The 13,402-nt window shown below is 43.4% G+C and overlaps 1 protein-coding gene across 19 annotated transcripts in view; it reads left to right on the forward strand.

Moving 5' to 3' along the window:
* Positions 1-13,402, forward strand: part of ADGRL3 (adhesion G protein-coupled receptor L3) — an 815,007-nt gene that overhangs the window by 559,937 nt on the left and 241,668 nt on the right. The gene's annotated exons all lie outside the window — the stretch shown is intronic.

Here is a 13,402-nt window from a genome sequence, read left to right on the forward strand (position 1 = left end):
CTCCATTTCTTGTGTAGATTTGAGATTACTGTGTTATCCCAGGGCCATGTCGTTCTCCCACACAGTACAATATGCATTTGTGCTGGAGAACTGTCACCCTTAATCCTCGCACAACACTACCTCCCTCCCTGATTCCACTGCATAGCCAGTTTTGGTGGGGACTCTTCCTGCACTCTGGTGCGAGCAGAGGTGGTAAAGGATCAGGGGGATCTGATGGATCTGCAGCTACTCAAGGGTGGTGAGGCTGCACCAATGATATGGAGTGACTCCATTTCACAGCTTGATTTGCAGAATTCTCCTCCCATCTCATCAACTCCTGCAAAGTACAGTACGTTTTTGGCCTTGGCTTGGGAAAGCAGATTTGCCCCTAAAAGATGTACTCAGATGGTTTGCAGAGTTCTTAGATTTTTTCTGTGCTTCTTTGGGCTCAGTCTGTATGTGTTCAGATATGAGAGCTCTAAGATACCAAGTCAACTGTATTTGGCTGCATCGTAGTAAGATCTGTAAGTTAAAACCAAAGACGGATATGGAGAAATCTCTTGCTGAGCCAGGGGAATGCATAGGAATATTTACTTTAAAAGTAGGGTGCTACATTTTGGGGTGGAGAGTAACATTTGATCAGGGAGCGAGCGATGATGATCTATAGACGAAAGAAGAAACTAAGAAACTAATTGCCACCTAGAAAATTGTTTAGGAATCCCTTTAAATACATTTGAGTAGTTAAGAAATTTATGGAGATGAATTTCCTTATAGGCAGCTTATTCCATAACTACCTACTGCAGTATAATTTGCAGCTTCCTCAGAAGTAATTTGTACTGATGAGTGCTTGAGACAAGGCATGGCACCAGGACCTCGGATCTGATCCAGTATGGGAATTCCCGTCACATAACTATACAACGTGTGTAATTTCACATGCAGATGTGTGTTTCTCTGAGTGCACCATGTTTAAAATGCAACACGCAAGTGCAAGGTTGAGTATGCTAACATGTGACCATGTGGGTAGGACCTGTTCCTAAATTGCCTCAGCCAGTGCACTCCATTAGCACATAGGGGCGTGCTAGATATTCAAAGGGATGGTTCAGCAGAAAGACACAAATGGCAGGCGGTTGCTGTGTCTCTACACTGACTCAGCTCGTTGATTACTATCACGTCGGGACTTTCTTCTTCCCCTATCAGATTGTTCTTATTTGTTGGTGCTAAACAGTCTTTTCAATGCTTCAAAAACATGGGGGCAAATCAGTCCCTGCCCCCAAAAGCTCACACTGTAAGGCTCTGATCCTGCAACTAACGCAGCACGGGTGGACTGCTGGGCCCATGAGGTGCCCTATTGTCGTCAGTATCTATGGGAGCTCAGTAAAGTCATAGGGCAAGTTTGGATACCTTTACCCCAGCAGATTAGTATTTTACTGTGTGAGTAGTCCCATCAGTGCTACTTGGTGTGAGTAAGTATATCAGAATCTGACCTTGAAAGGCTTCTTTTGCCTTACCCATCCATTGCCCCCAGTTTTTGAAGATTGAGAAAGTCTCAGCATGTGCATGGGCCCTGAAACATATCCTTGCCCCCAAAAGTTACCCCTGAACTTTGCAGCCTAAATTCAAGCAGTGCAGTGCTGCCCCATTGAAGTCCATGAGAATTTTGCCATTCATATCAATGGGGCCAGGATTTCACCTTCAAAATGTAAGGCTTCTGCTGTCTTCCACTGTGAATGTGAGTGCATGCTTATGCAGTGCAGCAGTAAAGATCACAAACAACTGATTGAGTCTGACTATATATGTAAGCAGTTTCTTCGTTTTTCCTGCTTGGAGAACGCAGTTCCATTCCCAACAGGTAGGACATGATGGTCAGTGACCTGTTCTACATCTCTCACCAAAGCTGATCTTTCTCATGGAAGAAAGTGGACTGCTTCCAAAACAGGTGGGCTGATTATTAAAAATCCCATAAGGCTTTAAGAAAAGGAGGACTTGTGGCACCTCAGAGACTAACAAATTTATTTGAGCTTAAGCTTTCGTGAGCTACAGCTCACTTCATTGGATGCATGTAGCGGAAAATACAGTGGGGAGATTTTATATACACAGAGAACATGAAACAATGGGTGTTATCATACAGACTGTAACAAGAGTGATCGGGTAAGGTGAGCTATTACCAGCAGGAGAGTGGGGGGTGTGTGTGTGTGTGTGTGAAACCTTTTGTAGTGATATTCAAGGTGAGCTATTTCCAGCAGTTGACAAGAACGTGTGAGGAACAGTGGTGGGGGGAATAACATGGGGAAATAGGTTTACTTTGTCTAATGACACATCCACTCCCAGTCTTTATTCAAGCCTAAGTTAATTGTATCCAGTTTGCAAATTAATTCCAATTCAGCAGTCTCTCGTTGGAGTCTGTTTTTGAAGTTTTTTTTGTTGAAGAATTGCCACTTTTAGGTCTGTAATCGCGTTACCAAAGAGATTGAAGTGTTCTCCGACTGGTTCTTGAATGTTATAATTCATGACGTCTGATTTGTGTCCTTTTATTCTTTTATGTAGAGACTGTCCAGTTTGGCCAATGTACAAACTTAGGCTTGAATAAAGACTGGGAGTGGATGTGTCATTACACAAAGTAAACCTATTTCCCCATGTTATTCCTCAGCCCCGCCACTGTTCCTCACACGTTCTTGTCAACTGCTGGAAATGGCCCACCTCGATTATCACTACAAAAGGTTTCACCCGGCCTCCCTGTCCCCCGCTCTCCTGCTGGTAATAGCTCACCTTACCTGATCACTCTTGTTACAGTCTGTATGGTAACACCCATTGTTTCATGTTCTCTGTGTATATAAAATCTCCCCACTGTATTTTCCACTACATGCATCTGATGAAGTGAGCCGTAGCTCACGAAAGCTTATGCTCAAATAAATTTGTTAGTCTCTAAGGTGCCACAAGTACTCCTTTTCTTTTTGCGGATACAGACTAACACGGCTGCTACTATGAAAGCTGTCATATGGCTTTAAACCCCTGGTTCAGTCTCTGTCACTTCCCCATCGGAGTTTGTCTTTAGTCCAGACTATCTTTATAGTCTCGATCTTCAGCTGTTTCTCCACTGCCTCCAAACAGTGGTTGTAACCTTTAAGTTCTCTCAAAATCTTTTTGTCAACCATGTGCCCTGTTTTAACAGAGGACTCCAGCAAGGCAGATGATGTCTCAGGTTGGGCAACTGAAACATCCAGCCTCTCTTTGCTTTCTCTGATGTCAGCTGTGGTGATTCAGAACTTATATACAATAGCTGCACTTAAATCATCGCCATAGCTTGCTGCAGAAGATCAAGAGGGACTAGGTCAGCAGCAGGCAAAGATGGTGCTGTCATGGGCTTAGCCACTGGTGCAACAGCCCTGGGCCTAGAATAGTGCTCTGCAATTTGCTTTCAGGAGGGCATAACTCATCCCCTAGGCTAGGTCCAGAATGACACATCCACATGCTGACGAGAATCAGATCAGCTGAGAGACTGGCAATAGCAGGAAATGGCGCACACCCAACACACTGCTATAATCGTGCCTCCCTGGCATGGCCTCTCCTGAGCCTCAGTAAAAAGATTTTCAAGTAATACTTGCACAAAGATCCATGGTACATTATTTACTTGTGTGGCACTTCTCATAGAACTGCCCGGTAACTCGGATTGCATAGGTGATTAATGCTGCTGGGATTCAGTGGGCATGATTGCACCTCGTGTTGTGCTGTCCAGGGCAGGGGTCCATAGGGGTCTGTGAGGCTCCTCTGTATCATTCTGTTACGGGGAGGGGGCTCAGAAACCCAGGTGATGTGCTCACTGTAGGAAGCTAAGCAGATGGGGAGTGAGGCTCTTCGCCGCTGAAGAAGAGGCTGTGGTTCTGCCCTCAGTCACCATTGTTGGGGTTCCCCCAAGACCTCTTCCACTCCGTTGCCCAAGAACTCAGTTTGGCTCCAGTTTCATGACTCAAGTTCCTTTATTTGGCAGAGAGCTAAGTTATGGTGAGTTGATCAGACTCAAGCGTAGGGGGGCGGATACAGGGTATACCACACGTCCAAAGTTACACAGCAAGCCTCTTCCTTTTTATACATTTACACATCACATTGTATTTACTATACACTGTGTCACATGCTTTGGGGTTGGCTTGGGCACTTAGTAGGAACCAATCCCTGTGCAGCATGCTCACCCCATGCACTGTCCATGTACGACTTACTTTTATCTAATCTTACATTCCAGGCTTATCCTATCCACTGTTATCTTGTCCATTGGCAATGGTTCAATGGGGGTCCCCCCTTTTCTTAACTAGTGCAGACATTCTGTTCCCAGCCTGCTGATCCATTGACCTCTCTCATCCTGCCTCCCAAGAAACGAGGCCTCACCCATCTCCAGTTATTCATGTCAAGCCAGGCCTACATTGCACTGCTTATGTTTTTCTTTTCTATATTAGCATACATTTCATTTGCATCATATTCCTGTCCTTCTGTGCTTTCTTCTTTTTAAGTTCACTACCCAGCAACACATTCCCAAGACCACAGTTGTTGTCATCATTTGAATCACTGTTAATGCAAGGCTCAAAGTACAAAATGGGGTGCAAGTTTACCTCCTCTGCTATAGGCCACCTGGATGTAATCTCACACGATAAACTTGCTCTGCCTTTAAAACATCCTGTAATTTTAATTTTGCTTTTATTTTAATCACATTATAAAACAAAACTGGTACAAAATATAAACTCCTTTCATTTATCACGACAGGAAATTTAGTTGTGGAATAGAACATAGGCCAATTACAGTAACATTTGCTGGGTCCATACCAGAAGTGGTCCTCTTCAGCAGCCACACAATATAGGCTAGCAGCATAGAATCATAGAATATCAGGGTTGGAAGGGACCTCAGGAGGTCATCTAGTCCAACCCCCTGCTCAAAGCAGGACCGATCCCCAATTAAATCATCCCAGCCAGGGCTTCGTCAGGCCTGACTTAAAAACTTCTAAGGAAGGAGATTCCACAACCTCCCTAGGTAACGCATTCCAGTGTTTCACCACCCTCCTAGTGAAAAAGTTTTTCCTAAATATCCAATCTAAATCTCCCCCACTGCAACTTGAGACCATTACTCCTTGTTTTGTCAGCATCTTAGGCTTTGAGAAGATTCCTAGTATCGTAAATTTTAAGGCCAGAAGGGACCACTGTTATCATCTAGTCTGACCTTCTGTGTAACGCAGGCCAGAGACCTGCTGTGACTTACTGATAAAAAGGGTTGGGTATTATCACTATCACTTCCCTCTCTTCTCCTCCTCTTCCTCCTGCTCCCACCACACCATGTTTCTTTGACACTGTTATTCTCTTTGGCCTCTGCTGCTTTACCTCCTGCTACTGTTTTGGCTGCCTTAATTTCACCTCCATGTTATCTCAGCACTTAATTAACCACTGGGTACAGGTTGCTATTGCATTTAGAGAATTAAGAGCATGGTTGCAGTTTTAACTTTAATCACACTGCAAGTAAAGAAAGCTGGACAACAAAAATAAAATCCTTCTGATTTTGCATATGTAAGCAAAAATAAATTGTACGTTTTGAATGCGGTTGCTGCTGTGATTATATTCAATTGCTACTTTCAGCTGATAGATTTATTTGTAACTATCTTTTTAATTGCTTTTATTTTATCACTGGTGACGTTTACCTATATTATTGATGTATGCAATGAAGTTTTCCAACCCTTCACTTTACTGAATAGAGTGTAAACTCCAGTAGTTTACTAGCACATTAGTGTCACCATACATTAGAAGGTAATTACCTCGAGCCACCGCTCTATATAGAAACTTAGTAATGGCACTGCAAATCATTTAATAAAAATAAGGTCCTAGACCATCATTCACTTTTAAAGTTATTTCTCCTTCCACACCCCCCATTAATTAGAAAATATGGTTTTCAGTTAGTTTCATATATGAAGCACCCGTAATCATTATTTTTACATCTACCTTTAGTAAAACAAGTGGGACTATGTTGCAGTTATTTTTATGTGATTGTTTATATTTGTTAATATGCAAATTAATTCCAGAGGTAGCTGAGGCAGTTTTCTCTATAGCTGAGACCTAGAACTGCTAGAAATAAGTGCATTGGTCTGTTGGTTCAGACGTAGTGTTCCAACAACTGTGGCTTTGTCTTATTCTTTATGCATGGTCCTGAACTTGTTAACTGTCTGGACTGAGGGCTCATGTGTAAAGATAAGGGAAACTCTGTTTACTCTTTTGAGTTTTAGTTCCTGTCCTCGAGAGATAGCTGTTAGCCTTTCATTTTTAAGAAGCCTCTTTCATTCACTCAGACAGTTCCTTCGTTCTGAGCATTACATGTTAATCACTAATTTGTGACATCAAACCCTTTCTGGATCTCCAGGTTGTGATCTCATAAACTAAGGATTATAACCTACATTACAAAAATGGTTTGATTGTTTCTGACGATAGTAAAGAAGTTCAAAGATAAGTAGGACTCTGGTGTCCTGGCTTCAAAGGAAGTTTTACAGAATTCATGTGTATAGCAATAACTGAACTGTAGCGTTTGGACTAAAATTCCGCCAGGCACTAAAATACAATGAATGAACTGAATTAAACTCACCGAATCCACATACTAAAGCTATTTATAAAGCTTTATAGAAGCAGATTTTTCTCTATACTTGGAATTATTTTAAGCATAAAATATATTCCTGGCATTAAAGCTAGACAGACAAAGGCAATAACCTACATTGCTGAGATACTGTTCTGCAAAATGTTCCTTTGGGTGAAGGCTGTGGGGGGATGGGTGGCTCAGGGGGATAGTTAAAGTTGACCTGAAACTGTGTCAAAACATATTAATACACAAGTCAAACTTACTTATGAGTCCCGGTTTTACAAAGGAATGATAGGTAAGTTGAATAGAGGGGATATTCTGTGGGCTCACCCTCTTTCTGTGAAGATTTCTCCAGGCAGCCATCCAGTTTAGATCTCCAGTCAGATCCTTGGTCTCTTCTTTGAACCTTAATCTGTTTCTTTAAAAGTGGAAGACATAATGGAGCTTATAGACCTGCAGAGTATGGGAGGAGGGGCAAACCAAGGTCGAGGAGCAATGGCCCCCGTTGCCCCACAGCAGATGACGACCCTAGACATATTCACTTTTGGTCACAAGATGCTGAGAGATTCACTCCCCCTGTCACTCTCTGGTGTCTCCTCTACCCCCACTCCATATTTATTGCCCTGTGGGAGGGATGCTGGTGAGAATCCCACAGGCTTTATTGTTGGCAGCCAGATCATAACCATGTTTCCCATGTTTTTTCATTTTCCATGATTGAGCTGCACCACAATAGCCACCCCCTTGGCAGAGAGTGCTCTTTATTCTTTAGGCTATTCTCTTGTTTCTCTCTGAGGCCCTTCCTTTATCTTTCCTCCAGCCTCCCTTTAGTTAGTTATGGCCATAGCTTACTGACTGCCTAAGAAGGCCTCTGTATCAATGCTTACCTTGTATATGGGGAATTTCTTGGAATGGGGAGCAGTACCTGGAGAAGGACGTTAGGGCTACCTGATTGATCCAGCTTACTCTTTTCCAGCTCTAAGCGCTTCAGCTCCATTTCCAAGCGCTTTGCCTCCGCTTCCACCTCCAAGCGCTTCATCTCTAGGAAGAAATTCCTTTCTTCCACCGTTAGAACTTGGCCTGGGTTAAGGGCATTTCTCCATCCTGGCACCTGGATCTCGGGTGGGGGAGGGCTGACCCTTCCCTTCTGGGAAGTCTGTGATCCCCCACCCCCTCCCTGGATTTCTGTCATGGAGCTGGATGTCTGGGCTTGATCTGGGTCTGTTTTCTCCTTGACGTGCTGCTTTGGGAAGACTGGTTTCTCTAGGGTTTCAGTGCCCGACCGCAACCTCATGCACAGCTCTAGCCTAGCTATTTTGTTGCCATGAAGCTAGAAAAAGAAAGAAACTGCTTGTTGGACTCGCTGGCTTTGCATGCTGAACCCTTTGCATGCTTGTTCTCCCACAGGCAGCAAAGAAAAGAAAAGAACCCCTCCCTGGCTTTTCAGGCTGCTAAAAGGAAAAAAAATGTGTCCTTTTAAAATCCTGAGGTCTGTGTTTCTGGTTCAGAATGATCCCACCGCTCTGCCACCATATCAAGGCTGATTCCCCACTCTGGCACTTTGAGTGCAGAAGGTGGGGGCCTGCAAGGACTCTGAAAATCAATACTGGCCACTCCGGGCTTGTATTAAACTCCCAAGGTTACAGCTTTTCTCTGACCTTGGATGGGTAGGTGCTGCCACCACCCAAGTGCAAAAACCCCTTTGAGAACCCAGGAAGGCGCACTTGGGAATTTCTTCCTGTGGGGTACCCTCAAGCCCTTTCACCCTCCCTCCTGGAAAGAGCTGAGAAAGAAAACAGGAAATCAGCTGTTACCACCAGCTAATTAAACAATATATGCACAAACCTCTTAGGACACAAAAATCCAATCCTGTTCTTAAAAATAGGTCAATTTTATTAAAAACAAAAAGAAAGAAAATACATTTGGAACTTAGGCTTTTTGCTAGATTTAAAAAACAACAATTACAAGGATTAAGCATCAAGATAGCTTCTTGAGGTCCAGCTCAAAGGTTACAAGCAAAACAAAAGCACCTGGGGTTAGCACAGAAGAGTCCACAAGCCATAAAGAAATAAAAGAGAGAAACCTCATCGCATCTTCCTAGACATTTCCTGATCTACTTACATATCTGGGGTTTCAGATGAGTGGTTTCTAGGTATGACTGGTGATTTTCATACCTGGCCCAAAGCTTTTTACAGCGTAGCTCCAGCCCTGCCTCTGCTCTCCGTGAGAACAACCAGACAGACAAAGGGAAGTTTTTTCCCAATTTTAAAAAGTTCTAGCCTTCCCCTTGGCCCTTTTGGTCAGGTGCCCAATCCCTTCCTTTCACCTATGCGGGGAGACTTTTTAACCCTTTACAGGTAAAGCAAGTAGAGAACAACTACCAAGAGGGATTTATAGCTAACTGGCTGGCTTGGTGTCCATAAAAAGGAGATTAACCCTGCCTTCGTTTATCACAGCTGTTCAATGAGAAGCCTTTCACTGCCAGTGAGGAAGGCCAGCTTTGCAGTTGGTGTGAGCGTAGTGAGATGATTGGAAAAATCCTCACAAGTCAGATGGCTGTTTTACTGAACTTCTCTCTTCTTCGCTGTGGCCAGTGTTTTTTATAGCACTCCACACCCACAATCAGAGCCAGCTCTTCACAAAAGCTTAGCTGGTTGGAAGCGGAGTTCTTCTGAAAATGTGGTCATAAGTGGTACAGAGGGTGCTGCTGGGTGCTGAGCCCTTTTGAAAAGTCTGACCCTTGTGTAAGTGCCTAAATGGGAGGGGAACTCTTGTGAAAAATCCGTCTCCAAGTGTGGATGCTGAGCACCTGAAAATCTAGTCCTGAGCTTTTATGAAAATCTGGCTGCATGATCCAGTTTCTGCCCTGGTGGACACCTGACAAGCCCACACTGAAACCAGTTTGCCTGAGTTTGGCCCATACCAGAATGTTTTATTTATTTTAAAAAATAGGCATAGCAAGTGAATATTGGTGACTTGGACTTGTAAAAACAAATCTCCAGGAAGCTTTTCAGGAAGCCTGCAGTGATTCTGTTTGTTTTAATGAATGCAGTCCACTCTACACCCATAGTCACAGACTGTTAGTTGCGTGCCTTTCACTTTTTTTTTTAAATGCTGTTGAACTGTTGCACTTACTTCCTTCGAATATGTGTTTCCATTTGAGAGGGGCACCGCAGGGCATTGCTGTTTATTTATAAGATAACAGTGTTCTCTCTAGCAGAAAGCATGAGCTAACAGACTTTATCAAGCAGGCACGCTAAATCCAGCATGCAGATGGAAAGTGGTGTAACCCTGCATTTACACTTGAAAATATTGATGAACTAAGAAAAACATCATTTCACTTTGAGATTTTAACTCCTTTTAAACAACATATTTTCTTATTGTCCTTGCTTAAAAAGGGATTTTTGTATATATTTACACCAATTAATCTTCACATTGTAAGGGAGTTCTCCCTCGGAGATCAGCACGTAGTCTAATTTAAGATCCCTAGAAATTTTATTCTTTATAAGTTGCCTTGAGCTATAATATTATGTGCTAAGCTTAAAACAGACATAGACTTCTACCCCAGAGATTTTCTTTACTAGAGTGCTTCATTTTACACTTTCCTGAACTGTGCACCGTGACATCATCGATGGAACTTTTCATTTTCCCACCTGACACTGGCAACAGCTGGAGATTGGAACCATTCATGATGACATACACTCAAGCAGCACTAATCTAAAGTGAATGTCCTATTAAAAACACAAACAAACAAACAAACAAAAATCTGTTAACTAATCCACGGTGGAAGAAGAATGCCATTCTATATACAACATGAGCCCCTTCTCAAACAATCCTATCACATCCCCCACCCCCAGACTAATTTTTTGGCCAAACTTTCTTGTGGAATATTTATAGGGCAAATAACTGTTTTAAATGAGCAGATGGGGGAGGCAGAAGTCAAGCTGTTAAATTAATAAACATGTGTGGTACTTCATCAGTAAAGGAGCCCATTTTGGCATTTTTTCCAGATGATTTGTATGGCCTATCACCGTTGCACCTGGTGCAGGGACAATAAATGGGCACTTAATAACCAAACAACGTGCAAACTCCTTCCATTATAACTTCATTATGTCAGAAATAATCGTCTATAACTAGATGTCAAATACATAATTTATGTCTGGCTCCCTTGTGGAATAGTGGCCACATGAATGAATGGCCCCATTAATGGGAAGGAGCTTTTACCGTAACTTTCTCTCTCCTGGTACCTGGTCCATTTTGTCATCTGGTATTAATTCTGAACTGATTCAGTGCTGCAAAAAAGGCCTGTTATATTTATATTTGTGTAATCAGAGAAGAGGGCACATAAATCATACATGAGATCAAATTTCAGGTCCAACGATTTCCATGGCGTACATCTGTTTTAAAAAGAATAGTACATGTCTGTGGTAATTTTATGGCGAAGCATAAATGGCCTTCCTTGTACCCCTTTTTGAGACATTAAAAAGGTTCCTGGCTTAGAATGTTAGTGAACACTTCCTTTGGGAGGCTTCTGATGTGATCAAAGAAGAGCTTAGCTACTGGAAAGACTTCATCTGTCATGGCAGCCATTTTAATCTTCAGCCACATTTTACTTCTTTGCTTCTATTATGTTAGGCTACACCTACTGGTAGAAGTGCACAGTGACATGAGTGTTGACATATGTTGTCAACTCTGGAAAAATTAAGGGCTTTTTGTTGTTGTTCATTTAGAAGATCCCTTTGAATGTGCATGCAGGCTCCATTAGTAGGCATTTAAGGGCCTGATTTTGCAAGCCTGGCTTGTGTTAAGTATTATGTATTCACATGGGTGGGTAGCTCCAGTGGTTTCTCTCCTGTCAGCCTCCCACAAGGGACTGTAGATTGTGAAGTGTTTAGGAGACAAGTTGCTGTGTACCCTACATTTTATTTCAGGGTTAAATGGAAGCCGTTGGACGCTGAACTCTTCTGAAATCTGACCAGTCAAGCAGTGATCTGAGCGTTGTTTGGCAAAGGTCTGGAGGTGCAGGTTGAGTCAAAGGGCCATGAATATAGCCTGTGCTGTCAGACGAGACCCTGTCCCATGTCGTGATTATTTTTAGAACCCACATACACACTATATTCTAATGGGTCTTCCTTTCTGCTGCGCTGAATCAGCATCACCTGGGAGAGGGGGCTACTCCATGGGGCTGTGCTGCTTTAAAAAATGCACTAGCCAATACCGTCCAATGTAGGACAGGCATCCTCACAGCAGCAGGTAGGGAAGGGAGGGCGACGGGGAACAGAGGAATTTGGCATTAAAGCATTCTAACACGGTGGTGAGTAGGCATGTGTTCTGTTTCCTTCTTGCCAGTTGAACTGAAGTGCTGAATTCCCTCCAGTTGCTTGTGCCATTGTTCCACTGGTCTGTTGAATTAGCATCACAAGCAGCAGTCTTCTTCTCAGTGAGACAGGGAAGAGAGGTGGACAAAGGACTCTGCTGAGTGGCAGATGTTCAGCAGTGATGCTAAGAGAAACTTTCATATTAGTGAGAAGGTGCAGGCCTCATCCTGCTGTCCTTACTGAAAACATCCTTTGGCAAAATTATCTTTGAAATCAATGGAAGTTTTGTTTGAGTAAGTCTGGAGCAAAGACTGCAGGATTTGGGCCTTTGGAGACCACCGAGTACAGGAGAAGAAAGGAGACAGGAGATGAGGGTAGAGAAAAGAAAGGGGAGAGACAGATGAGTAAATAAGTCACTCACTTCTGTCCCCATTCCTCTTCTGCTGTTCCTCCTTTCATTTTGCCGTGCTCCACTCATTCCTTTCTTCTCAGAACTCACTCATCCATCTGTGGAGGGAGATGTCTCCTCCTGGTCCTGCTTTCATGCAGAGAAAAACTGGCTGGTCTTTTGGTATTTTGGGAGATTTTGCAATCTATAGTGAAAGTCAGAGAGAACATTTTCATATGCTATCTCTTTGTATTCTTCTTTGTATTCAACCAAAGCCCCATAAGCATTTAACCTTGACATAGAACTTTATTAACAGTTCATTTGAGCCTGTACATGGCAGTCACAAATGTGTAAGCAACCCATTGGCCAATGTTTCTTGGGATAACTATTACTTTAGGCTGGGTTTACTTATGACTGTCTGTTGTATGAGCCTCACCTGTTGACTGTTTTATACAACTGCATTAGCCTCAGTCTCAATTAAATCCATTTGCTGTCTTGGACATGGAAAAAGGAAGGGATCATGGATATCTGCTAATGGAACAGTGGCTAAAATATGAAACAATGAGGAAGATCTAGATTAAGGGCCCAGTTTTTTTTAAACTGGAATCTAGACTATCCTTTGGGTTAGAACTTTAATGGTAGAGTGCATCCAGATCCCAGTTTCTGGGCAGAACGGTTGTACAGTAGAACCTCAGAGTTATGGACACCTCGGGAATGGAGGTTGTCAGTAACTCTTAAATGTTCGGAACTCTGAACAAAGCATAGTTTGGGCTCCAGATCCAGCAGCTGACACTCCAGGCCAGGTTTCAGCAGCAGCTGAGCGCCTTACTCCGCGCCATGAGTTTGCAAGCTTGTCCCCCTCCCGGCAGGTAGGGTGTGTGTGTGTGTGTGTGAAAACAGTGTGTCCCACGGGTGGGGAGGAAACCAGCACGTCCCTCTCCTGGCAAGGGGAGGAGGGAGGAGGGAGGAGTGAAAGCTGCACAGACCCCAGCCCTGGTCCTGCTCTGCTGACTCTGGCTGCCTTGGGCTGGCAGCCCCAGCACCTTCACCTCCTAGCTAGCTGTAAGTGGCTGCCCTGTGAGTGGGGGTGGGGACAGGTAGCTCAGATGCGCCTACAGCTTTAAGA

Source organism: Lepidochelys olivacea (genome assembly GCF_965140295.1).
Source record: "Lepidochelys olivacea isolate rLepOli2 genome assembly, chromosome: 4".
Lineage (NCBI taxonomy): Eukaryota > Metazoa > Chordata > Testudines > Cheloniidae > Lepidochelys > Lepidochelys olivacea.